Source organism: Elephantulus edwardii, unplaced genomic scaffold (genome assembly GCF_000299155.1).
Source record: "Elephantulus edwardii isolate Elephantulus edwardi_28Jun2011 unplaced genomic scaffold, EleEdw1.0 scaffold00243, whole genome shotgun sequence".
In the NCBI taxonomy this organism is placed as follows: Eukaryota; Metazoa; Chordata; class Mammalia; order Macroscelidea; family Macroscelididae; genus Elephantulus; species Elephantulus edwardii.
In genome coordinates, this window is record NW_006399993.1 from 2191872 (window position 1) to 2204145 (window position 12274).

The following is a 12274-nucleotide window of genomic DNA, read 5'->3' on the forward strand; positions in this document are numbered from 1 at the left end:
CCTCAGGATGTTGATTGGCTTTTCTGGACGCCCATTGTGTCCTCCTATACCACGTGGCATTCCTAACGCTAATTGGGCAATTTCACCAGCTAGTTTATGCAGGATTGACGGTTGATTGGCTCTTCTTGGGGGATAGCATAAGAAGAGGGGCGTGTCTCAGCAAGGCTCCGCCCTCAGCTCCCTAACCCTTTTGGACTGGAGTTTCAGTCGCTCGCGGGCCGCGAGCTTATCGGAGACTACTGTGTCGACCCTGTGTCTCTCGCCAGCTATCCTCCTGACCCCGTCAAATAGGTGGAGGAAGCAGCCCCGACTACGGGGCCATGGCAGTAGCTTTCTCGCCTTCCGTCGCCTCTAGCTCTGCCGAGTCGCCAGCTTTTTCGCGAGGGACCCTCGCCACCTCTGCAGGCTGAGGAACTGCCGCCGCCACCGAGCTGTGAGGGCTACTATGTTCTCTATTTGCTGCAGCTTCCTGCTCCAGTCCTCTGAAGGACCTCTCTGGCTGCCGTGTCCTGCCTCAGGTAACGCCAGCAGAGCTCGTGAGGCACACAGCCGGGGCACCCTGGCCCGTGCGCGGACCTGCTCCCCTCGCCGCGGCCGCGGACTGTTGGCGCTCGGATCCCTGAGTAGACAGGACCCCCTTACTTCCCAGAGGTTACACTTCTCTCCTTGGCCGCCTTCCCCGAGTCTCCACTTACCTCTTGGTCTCAGGACAGGCCCTCGACTTCCTTCGGTCAAAGGCCGGGAACTCGTTAGAAGTTCTCTCCGTCTGAGACCTGGTCTCCGACTCCTGTTAATGACTTTCCTCATCTCAGACTAGGAAGCCTTCAGTTTCCCGGGAAAAAAAACCCCTCCCGTTTCAGAGACTTCCCTGTTTTCAGTGCCTCCTCTTCCCTCAGGTTACTTCTCTCAAAAACATCCATTCTACCCTCTGAAGATACTTCTCCCACCTCCGACACTTGTTTCCCTGTTTACTCCTTTTCCCTGCTCTGCTTTTCATCCTTCACTTTAGAGACTAAGCCAGTAGCTTCCAGACTACAGAAATGAAGCCCAGGTTTGTCTAATTTCCATGTAAACTCCTAAAGAAAACCCTTGCTACAGAATTTAGACTTTCGTTCTAGTGGGTACGGGGAGCCATTGATGGTTTTGTAAGCAGGAGTTTGAATTGCCTTTAGTGGAAGCAAAGTGAATTGAAAGTGAAGGGCAGGAAGCCCACACAGTAAACTGGTTTGTTAATACACGTGAGAAGATGAACTAGGAAAGTGACACAGGGGCACACATTGCCAAGAGGTTTGAAAAACCGTGATCCGAGAGGATTAGAGATTTCTGATTTGGCTGATGGGATAGATTGATAGTATTATTTGAAAAAGGGAACATAGAGAAGCTGTTGTAGAGAAGTTTTGAGGGCATTTCAGGGTGGTGAAAATGGTTGATCACAGTGCTACTAATTTGAGAGGTTGATGGTTCGGGTCCACCCAAGGGCACTTCAGAAATAAAGCCTGGAGATTAATTTCCATAAAGCCACAATCTTCAAGAGTAAAAATCCATTCTGATAATTAACAACAATTAATTTGCTTATGGACAAGCTGAGTGTGAAGTGCATTTCTGGTATCACTGGATAACTAGAAATTTGGAGGAAAGTTGCAACTGGATACATGGTTTGTGAGTCAAGAGAGAATATATAGGTGATATTTGAAGCCTTAGTAGGAGGTGTTAATACTGAAAGGAGAGAAGAGAAGAACTATGCTACAGAAGGAGCATCATTGTTTGAAGGGTAATAGACACTGAGAAAGAGGATAAAAAGAAAGGGGTAAGAACTAGAACAGGATGGCATTATGGTGAAGCCAAAGAAGAAAAGATTTCACAAAGGGAAGGGAGATGATCCCTGTCAGGTACTTTAAAGCTCAGGGAGAATGCAGATTAGGAAGGGGCCTTTAGACTTAACAAGAAGTCACTTCTTAACTTTGAAAGGCAATTAAGATAATGTATTGATGGTAATGATGGTAGTAGTTAGATTGTGATGGATTAAGGAGTAAATGGCAGAGTGATTCTTGATAAGTGGTCCAGAAGGAATGCAGCTGTAGTACAACTAATCTTTATTGACACTGTTGTGTACTGTAGAGTCTGAACTGACCCATTGCCAACCCTCTGGCCGCTGGCACTGGAGATTTCCTGTCTTTCTCCTGCAGAGCAGCTGGTGGCTTTGAACCTTGTGCCTTCGGGATTGAGTACAATAACAACCAAAAAAAGGTCACAACGTTGGGATTTAGTTCTCAGGATCTTTTATAGCTGGGAAAGCTGTAGACAAAGATTTGAACATAGTCCCTCTTGCTCTGAAACCTTTTCTTTCCACTTGAGCATATATTTTTAGTACGGTTGAAAATTAACTTCGAAGATTGAGGGAGCTCTGATGGGTTAGTGGGAAGAAGCTAACAGTCTGCAGTCCTAGAGGCACACAATTTGAATCCTTTCACTGCTCCTCAAGGGGGAATAAATGGATGGTATCCTTCTGTGCAATTATAAAAACTCTAGGGAGGGTCAACTATGAGTTGGTTCCAACTGACAGCACCCCACAACAAACAACAGCCACCAAAAAAATAGAGATAAAAATGTTAATGATGTGGTAGAAGGTAAGAAAGGTGACTGACGGCTTTATTTTCTCTATGTGATCAGTTATTTTATCAGTTATTTCTGGAGACTAACTTATTATTTCAGGCTTGGATGTTGTGGCCATGTAAATCTTCAACAGAAAGTGAAAGGGGGTTGGATGAAATATGACAAAAAAGAAAAAGGAGGTTCCTGATCATATTGAAAGCCCAGTTAAAATTAGATAATATATTTGCTGTTAGATCCAGTAGTATGGGTTTTACACTTTTCAGCATATTGTGGGATGAGAGATTAAGAATGTCTCAACTGGGCTGTGATGGTATAGTGTATAAGAAATTGTGTTGATAATCCAGTGGTGGTCTGGATCCAGAAGTGACTCCACAGGAGAAAGACGAGAAATCTTCTTTTGTAATTTATAGCCTCTGAAAACCAGAACAGGGTTGGTTCTAACTCCATGGCAATGAATGAGTGAGTGAAACTGGAGTTGTAAGAAATAAAACCTTCAGGGGGCCTGATATACTAGATTAGTGAGACAACAAGAAATATTTAAGACCAGGTTTGGTAGTATGAGAGAACGGGACAGTCTTGAGTATAGTATTTTAAATAAAGACAAAAAAATAACAACTAACACTTTTGGTGCTGTTGAAGAGAAATGGAAGTATATATAGGTTATTGAATGTAATAGGAGGTTAAAGAACAGATAGTGTGTTGAATATGTTATCAAGTATGATAGCAGGAGAAGGAATAGAGAACCTAATATGTGGGACTACTTACCAGGGAATGGCCTCGAGTTGGGCTGGGGAGTGGTTGTCCCCTTGGCATTTGGTGGACAATAATACTGTGGTACAGATGCTTGTGTGTGATCCTTGGTATCAGATGCCTTGCATGTATGAAATGTTTCTCTTTCATTTGGATATGTTTGAAATGATGTCTCAAACATATTTCTTTTTGGGAGGCTAGAGATTCCACCTCAAGATCTCCAATTACATTTTTGCTTATGGTTTCAGGAAATTATAAAAGGAAAGTTACACATTTATATGTGTACATTCCTTTGCTTACTTAGAGCAGAAAACTGACTTGCCTTTATGCCTTTTTTCCTGTTGAAAGTTTTTATAGATATATTCTTTCCCCCTTCATCTCCCACTGTGCAGCCAGTTTCAGGCCTGCAGCCTGTGAACAAGGAGGCCAGGCAGTGGTTCTGGAGTACAGTTTACTCTGGTATGGAATGCTATGAGAGACCCACAGGGAAGGGGCTGCCATATAGCTGTACTCTTATTTTCATATATCACTTCATTTTTTTTTAAACATGTGTTAGGAGTTTTTTTAATGGGTTTTGTCTCTAATAGTCCAGTTATTACATACTATAGGGAGCTCTTGTGGCCTAGGAACAAGAAGTTGTACTGAAATCCCAAAGGAACATAGTTTGAAACCACCAGCTTCTCTGGGGGAGAAGGATGGGCAATCTCCTTCCATGAGATTAACTGCTTCTGAAAATCCTCTGGAAGGTCACCTATGGGTTGTTTCTGACTTTACGCTACAAGGATAGTGTGGATATAGGAGCCTTGGTGGTGCAATGATTAAAGAATTTGGCTGCTAACCAGAAAAACAGCAGTTTGAACCCACTACCACTCTGTTTGACAGAAGCAACTTCTGCAAAAATTAAAGCCTCAGAAAACTCTCAGGGGCAGTTCTACTCAGTCTTATAGGGTGATAATGAGTCAGAATTGACTCAAAGGCAGGTTGGTTTATTGTTGGGATAGTATAGATAATGGCAAATGATTTACCTTAACAGTGTTGTTGTTAGGTGCCATAAAATTGAGTATGACTCATAGCAACTCTGTAAACATCAGATCTGAACCCTGTCCTATCTTGTGCTGTCCTCAGTCTCTAACACCCTTGAGCCCATTGCTGCAGTCACAGTGTCATTCTACCTGGCTGAGGGTCTTTTGCCAACTCTTCACCAGCCCAAGCATGATGTCTCTCTCCAGTGAATGACCTCTCCTCACCACATGCCTGAAGTATGTGAAACAAAGCTTCATCTTTCTTCCAAGGAGTGCTCTGGCTGCGCTTTCTCTAAGACATATCTCCAAGATCAACAATGAATAGTGTATTATTTTCCGAGTCATAATATGAAGATGACTTCAAAGTGTCTTACTGAATTTTTTTGCTGAAGAATCAGAGTTTTTGTTTCAGAGAAAAGCTTATTTTTTTTCGTTCCTTTTTTTGGTTGAGATTTTAATGAAAGTTAATAGAGAACTTGGATTATCATTCATTCACTATTGCACATTTTCCTCCCCCCTTCTCTTTTCTCTTTGAAAAAAAGTTCTTTCATTTTGTACAACCTCCCACCCACTTTACTTTTCAGCTTTTATTGTGCACTGTTGTCATGCAAATAATACCGAATCATATATACCTTTTAAGCAGTTCTTTCCCTCATTTCTTTCAATATAGTGTACATTATTTATCCCCTTTTTTTCTTAGGTTTCCCCCAACTCCCATGTCAGTCCTGTTCTAGAATAGTGGCATTATGCAGTATTTGTCGTTTTGTGACTGAGATATTTCACTCAGCATAATATCCTCCAGGGTCACCCATTTTGTATAATATTTCAGAAGTTCCTTGTTTTTCAATGCTGCATAGTATTCCATTGTGTGAATATACCACAGCTTCTCTATGCATTCATTTGTTGATGGGTTGTTTCCAGCTCTTTGCTATTGTGAACAAAGCTGCAATAAACATGGGTGTGCATATATCTGCTACGGTGGTGGTTATGGTTTCTTTAGGGTATATTCCCAGTAGTGGAATTGTGGGTCAAATGGTATTTCTTTTTTTTTTTAGGTATTTCTATTTGCAACTTTTTGAGAAAGTGCCATATTGCCTTCCATAGTGGTTGCATCATTTTACACTCTCACCAACAGTGAATAAGGGTTCCAGTTTCTCTGCAACCTCGCCAGCATTTGGTATTTGCTATTCTGTTAAATTTTGCTATTCTTACTGGAGTGAGATGATATCTCATAGTTGTTTTGATTTGCATCTCTTTTAGAGCTAGGGATATTGAAAAAGCTTACTTTTGAGAATTGAAATTTAATTTTTAGTTTAATCTTTTGAATAGCTAATATATTAAAATTGTTAAATATAAGAATGTAAATGTAAGTATTAATATACTTTATAAAAATAAAACTGTGAAAATTTTATCTCCCGTGTCTTATCTTCTACCCACTTAGCTTCCTACCTTCTCCCCATCACTTAAAAGTTTGTATTTATTTATCTCATCATTCACTTTAACATAATTATTCATATAGATGCTATCACTCATGTTAAACTGATAAGAATAGATACCACACTTGATCTTAGCCAAAAGGCTGAGAAGGAATTGGTTATTTCACTCATGTACATTTAATTTTATACAGTAAGTTCTGTACATTGTGTTTTATACAGTTAATTGCTATTAATCTGCTTTTATTTCCCTATCTCCTCAAGTCTCCATTGCTCTTTATTTATTTCTTCAGGGCCCCCCCCCCCCCCCAGTCTCTGGTATCCTAGAGATTTTCCTCTTCCTTTTTCCACCTCCTTTGTCTCCTTTCTCTATAAAACAGTTACATACCAATATCTTGCTTCTATTTGCTAATTTGCTGTATTGTCTTTATTTCAGTCTTCCCCAGGTTGATCCTCTCTTTTCTTTGTCCTTGTAATGTTCTTTGTCTACCCATTACATTTTTATTCTTCCCCTCTCCTCACTTCACCTGTCAGTCACCTTCCTGTTGTCATGGTAGAAGTCTTATTTGCAGTATTTGTCCTTCTGTGATTTGAGTTATTTTTCACAACATAATTCTCTCTAGACTCTCCCATGCAGTATTGTACTTTATGAATACTTCATTGTTCTTTAGTGCTGCATAGTATTTCATTTTGTGAATATACTACAGTTTTTCTATCCACTGGTTGGTTTGTTAACTGGCATTTGAGTTATTCCCATTTTCTTGATATTGTGAATAATGATGCTGTATACAAAGGTATGTATATAACTTTGTGTCTCAGCTCTGATTTCATTGGGGTATATTGCCAGAAGTGGAATGGCTGAGTCATAGGGTATTCAGCTTTTGAGGAATGCCAAATTGTCTTCCGTAGTGATTGTTGTATCGTTTTACAGCCCCAGCAGTAGTACATGAGAGTTTGACTCTCTTCACATCCTTTCTGACATTAATTGTTTACTATCCGGCTAAACTTTGCTACTGTTAATAGGGTGAGATGATATCTACTTGTGGTTTTGATTTGCATCTCTCTGATTGCCAGTGATTTTGAACATGTCTTATGTTTGTTGGCTGTCCAGATGTCCTCTTTAGTGCAGCGCCTTTTCCCAACAACTTTTAATAGTTTCTTGTATATTCTTTTAAAGTTTCTAAAAAAAAAGTTTCTTTAAACAGATACTTATAAATATGAAATACAATCTTATTTTTCCAGTTTTCCATGCAAAATTCTCCACTATTTTTATGCACTTCCTAGGTTCTTTTTCATTCAATATATTTTCACTCAACAAAAATTTTCACCACTGGACTGATAAGCAACAGTATGATAGAGAAAAGATTAAAGTTCTCATAGGAATTCAAATAAGAATTCATCTTATTTGGGTCCACAATCAACACACTTGGTACCAGCAGTCAGGAGATCAGCAGTTGTATTGCACTGGGAGAGTCTGTAGTCAGGGACATCTCCATATTACTGAGGAGCAATAATGTCAGTTTAAAGGCTTAAGATGCACCTACCTGATTCAAGCTGTGGTCTTTTCAGTCACTTATTATGCATATGGGAACAGGACAATGAATAAGGATAACAAAAGGAGAATTGGTGCTTTTGAATTGTGGAATTGGACAAGAGTACCGAATATCCCATGGGCTGTCAAACAAACCAGACATACATATTTTTTAATAGAGTGCAGCCAGAGTGCTCTTTGGTGGCAAAGATGACAACACTTTGTCTCCCTGACTTTGGGTATGTTGTTAGGAGGGGCAATTCTTTGAAGAGAGACATCCTGCTTGGAAAGATGGAGGATCAACAGAAGAGAGGAAGATGCTCAACCAGATGGATTGACATAGTGACTGCAGCAGTGGGCTCGAGTATGTCAGATACTGTGAGGATGGCACAGTATAGTACAGGCAGGGTTCAGACCTGTTGTTCACAGGATTGCTGTGGGTCATACTCGATTCAGTGGCATCTAACAACAACAAAAACAGCAAAATATTTTGGAGACTTTATCAGATTGGTAAAGAGTTTCTTACTTATTTTTTCTTTAACAGCTGCACAGTATTCTTCTGAGTGGATGTATCATAGTTTACATTCATAACATTTGTGTTTTTCCTGACTTTTGATATTATAAGCATGTTTATAATATAAAAATATTATTTTGGTAATAATATTATTTTTATTATGTCGTTGTTGTATGCTGACTCATAGCTGACTCTCCATCAGATTTTCAGAGGCTGTAAACTGTATGGGAAAAGATTGCTCATCTTTCTTCTGGTGGATTTCCACTGCCTGCCTTTGATTTGGAAGTATATCTCCTTACCCACTAGGCCACCAGAGCTTCCTAATTTATATTATAAATGTTATATTTAAAGGGAGCTCTGGTGGCCTAGTGGCAAGAAGTTCTGCTGTAGTCCCTGAGGCATGTGGTTTGTATCCATTACACGCTCCGCTGGAGAAGGATGAACAGTCTCTTCTGTGCCAGTCAGATCTGACTTGCTGGTACACAACAAGAAAAAAAGAAGAAAGAAGTTAATAGTTAAATAAGAATATAGTGAAAACCTGTGAACATGAAACATTTATGTGTAAGTATGTGTACATCAAAGAAGACAAGTTGGCAAAAGATCAGATGACCCTCAACCAGGTGATTTGACACAGTGCAGCAATGGGCTTGAATGTGTCAGAGATTGTGAAAATGGCACAGCATAGAACAGGGTTCATAGAGTCATTATGGGTTGTACTCCACTCCACAGCATCCAACACCACGTAACAACAGCCACCCCACAGGAGAAGGATGAGACAGTTGATTACCATCAAGGATTTAGAGCTTTGGGAAACCTGTGGGGCAGTTTGTCTATAGGTTTATTTATCAACATCCACAGGAGCTGTATTGTAGTTAATAGACAGTGCTTACTATGTGTAAGTGACTCTTCTCAGTGATTTATACACATTACCTCATTTAATCCTGTGACATCTTTTGTTGTTGTTAGGTACCATTACCTCATTTGATCTTCATAACATCTCTTTTGTTATTAGCTACCATTGAGTAGGTAGGTGCTATTATAATCTCCCATTTTTCAGAAGAATAAGCAGAGGCATAGAGAATTTAATTGGCCCAGTTCACAAAGCTAAATGACACAAGGTTGAATTTAGGCACTCTGACTCCAGGATCAGTGCTGTTAACGTTTATTGTTAGGTTGTTAATAAACCTGTTTTTTTTCCCTAGTCTGATGGAGGAAATGATAGTTATATTTTTATATTTTATTGTGTTAAAGTTAAGGATCTTTTTAATATATTAAAAATAATTTATATTTCCTTTTCTGCCTTTTAAAATTCTTTACCTATTTACCTTTTAAGTGATAGACTTTTTTTCCCTTGTTGATTTGTAGGTCTTGTTTTCTTTCTCTTTCACTCCACACACATGATGTTAATAATTTATTTTAAGATTATTTTAGCCATGAAAAAAAGTGCTATGTAGGAAAAACTTGACCTTTTATATATGGAATGTATTGCAAATATTTTTTTTTCATTTGATATGTCTTTTACACTTTCTTTTAACTTTATGTAGCTGAGTTTTGAGAATATACACAGTAAAGCATATAGCATTTACCAGTTTTTCTATGTACAATTTAGTGAAATTTATGACATTCTGCAGGTTGTGCAACCATTCTTATCTTTCTTTTCTGACTGGTTCCTCCATAATTTATATATACTCACTGTCTCCTATAAGTTATAGCTAGTCTTTCAAGTTCTTACTGTCAGTTTGCATCCATGTAGATCTTAAAGAGTATAATGCTCGAGGCAGACCATTTGCATTAGGTAAGCTAAAAAAGAACTAATGTTTAGTTTTAAGAATATTTCAGGAGTGGTTACAAGGGTTCATCTACCCTCCATGGCTGTAGAAAGTCTAGAGTCCATGAGACTTTTAATTCTGTTTTATGTTTTTTCACTTTTGATCAGAATTCTTTGATAAAATCTTTTCTCAAAATAATAATGGTAGTTAGACACTATTCAATTTTTCACTTACTCTTGTTATTTTATCTAATAAAGAAGTTTTAAATTTTTAGACAGATTTCTCAGTTTGTTTCTCTCTCTTTTGGGCTTGAGTTATAGTTAAGAAAGTCTTTCCTACTTTAATCCTTTTTTTTTTTTAAACCTAGTGGGAACAAGACAACAGAATTATTGTGAAGGTCAAAGTGCCTTTTGAACTGTAAACTGTAAATCATTATACAGATCAAACTGACATTATTTATTAAAATGTCTTCTGAAAAAGTTTATAGAGGCTGCCATTTCTTTCCCTGAGTTTAAAAGGATGGAATGACATAACTTTTTTTTTTTTGTCTGGAAGTGGAAAACTAATGTGAAATTGACCTTGTGTCAGTATTTTCCTTGGCTATTTTGCATGGAATCATTTTGAAAACTGAGCACTACAGAAAACCTGAAATATTTTTGCATAATTTGATCTTGTTCCTTGTGAGAATCTGACTAAAAATTATCAAAAATTATCTTTCTTAAAAATTAGCTATGGGGGAGCTCTGGTGGCCTAGTGGCAAGAAGCTGCACTGCAATCCTAGAGGAGCATGCTTCAAATCCACCAGATGCTCTGCCGGGAAAGGAGGGACAGTCTCCTCCTGTACCAGTCAGATCTGATTTGACGGCACACACACACACACACACACACACACACACTAATTTTAAAAAAATTAGCTATGGTTGCACATTGTTTATTTTGGGCATCTGTTCTTGTGCCAAAAGAACAAACAGATGTGTCTTGGTGAAAGTACAGCCAGAGTGCTTATTGGAGGCAAGGAGGGCAAAGTTTCATCTCAGATGTTTTGAGCATGTTACTAGGATAGGCTTTTACTTGAGAAGGACATCACTCTTGTGAAGGTGGAGGGTCAGTGAAAGAGAGGAAGACCCCCAACGAGGTAGATTGACACAATGACTCCAGCAATGGATGTAAGCAAGTCAGAAATGATAAGGAAGGCACAGGATAGGACAGGGTTCAGGTCTGTTGTTCATAGGGTCTGTATGAGTCATACTTAACTTTATGGCACCTAACAACAACTACAATAATTCTTGGCCAAGGCAAGCTCTGATGATATAGTCTCTTTTAACAAACTGCCCTGCTAACTCAAGGCCTCCCATTTTCTGGTAGTTTGAATCCACCTGTGGAAGAAAGATGGGTACACTCCCCCCTTTATCATTTTACAGTCTTACAAACCTAATAGAGGGTTACTATTAGTTATAACTTTCAAAAGCAATCAATTTAAGTGATTATTCCTACCTATAACTTTTAAAAAAGATTATTATTTTTGTGTGTATATGCTGTCAAATGGGATCCGACTGGTACTGGATGAGATTGTCCCTCCTCCAGCAGAGCATCTGGTAGATTCAAACCACATGCCTCTGGGATTGCAATGCAGCTTCTTGTCACTAGGTCACCAGAGCTCTCCTATAACATATAGGCTTAACACAGTTTTTTGGACAGAACAAAAAGACATTGCATAGTTTAAAAACGAGAAAGGTATACACTAGTTTTAGATCCTTTCACCATACTTATTCAGCTATATTCTGAGAAAATAATTGGAGAAACTGGACTCTATGAAGAAAACATCATTAGAATTGGAGGAATTCACTCTCACATGCATACAATATAATCTAGCTTGCTTAATGTAAAGAAGGCTTGAAGTACTTACAGAAGCAGTTAATGAAGATCAAAGACTTTATCGTCCTTTGGTGTGGATTATACTTCTACATAAAAGAAAAATCCTCCCAAGTGGACCAATGAGCAGTGAGAAATGAAGAAAAGATTGAAGTTGTTAAAGATTTCATTGGTCATGGAATCAGCATTCAGGTCAAAGAAATTACTCACTACATTGGGCAAATATACTTCAAAAAGGCAGCTTTATTTTATGTATGTATGTATGTATGTATGTATGTATGTATGTTGTGTGTGTACCATCAAATCAGATCTGACTGGTACAGGAGGATATTGTCCCTCCTTTTCCAGCAGAGCATCTGGTGAATTCAAATTGTGCACCTCTGGGATTGCAGTGCATCTTCTTGCCACTAGGCCATCAGAGCTCCCAAAAAGACAGCTTGAAAGTATTAAAAAACAGTGGTGTTACATTGAGGACTAACATGTACTTGATACAAGCCTTACATGCTTATGGAAGCTAGACAGTGAATAAGGAAGACAAAGAAGAATTGATGCATTTGGATTATGGTACTTGTGAGAATGTTGAATATACCATGACTTCCAAAAAACAGACAACTCTGTCTTAGAAGTAATACAGCCAATAATGAAAGAATTTTTTTTTTACTTTTCAAAAAGAAGAGTGTACTGGGGAAGAGGGGTGGGAAGGGAGAAAAATGCAACAATGAATGAATGGAAATCCAAAGTCTCTGTAAGTTTTCATTAAAAATAATTTA

At 38.7% G+C, this 12274-nt stretch overlaps 1 protein-coding gene across 1 annotated transcript in view; it reads left to right on the forward strand.

Moving 5' to 3' along the window:
• The first annotated feature begins 269 nt into the window (after nucleotides 1-269).
• Nucleotides 270-12274, forward strand: part of TESK2 (testis-specific kinase 2) — a 230884-nt gene continuing 218879 nt past the window's right edge. Inside the window, exon 1 of the mRNA XM_006898992.1 lies at nucleotides 270-518. The gene's annotated coding sequence lies outside the window, so the exon portion shown is untranslated. The remainder of the gene's footprint in view (nucleotides 519-12274) is intronic.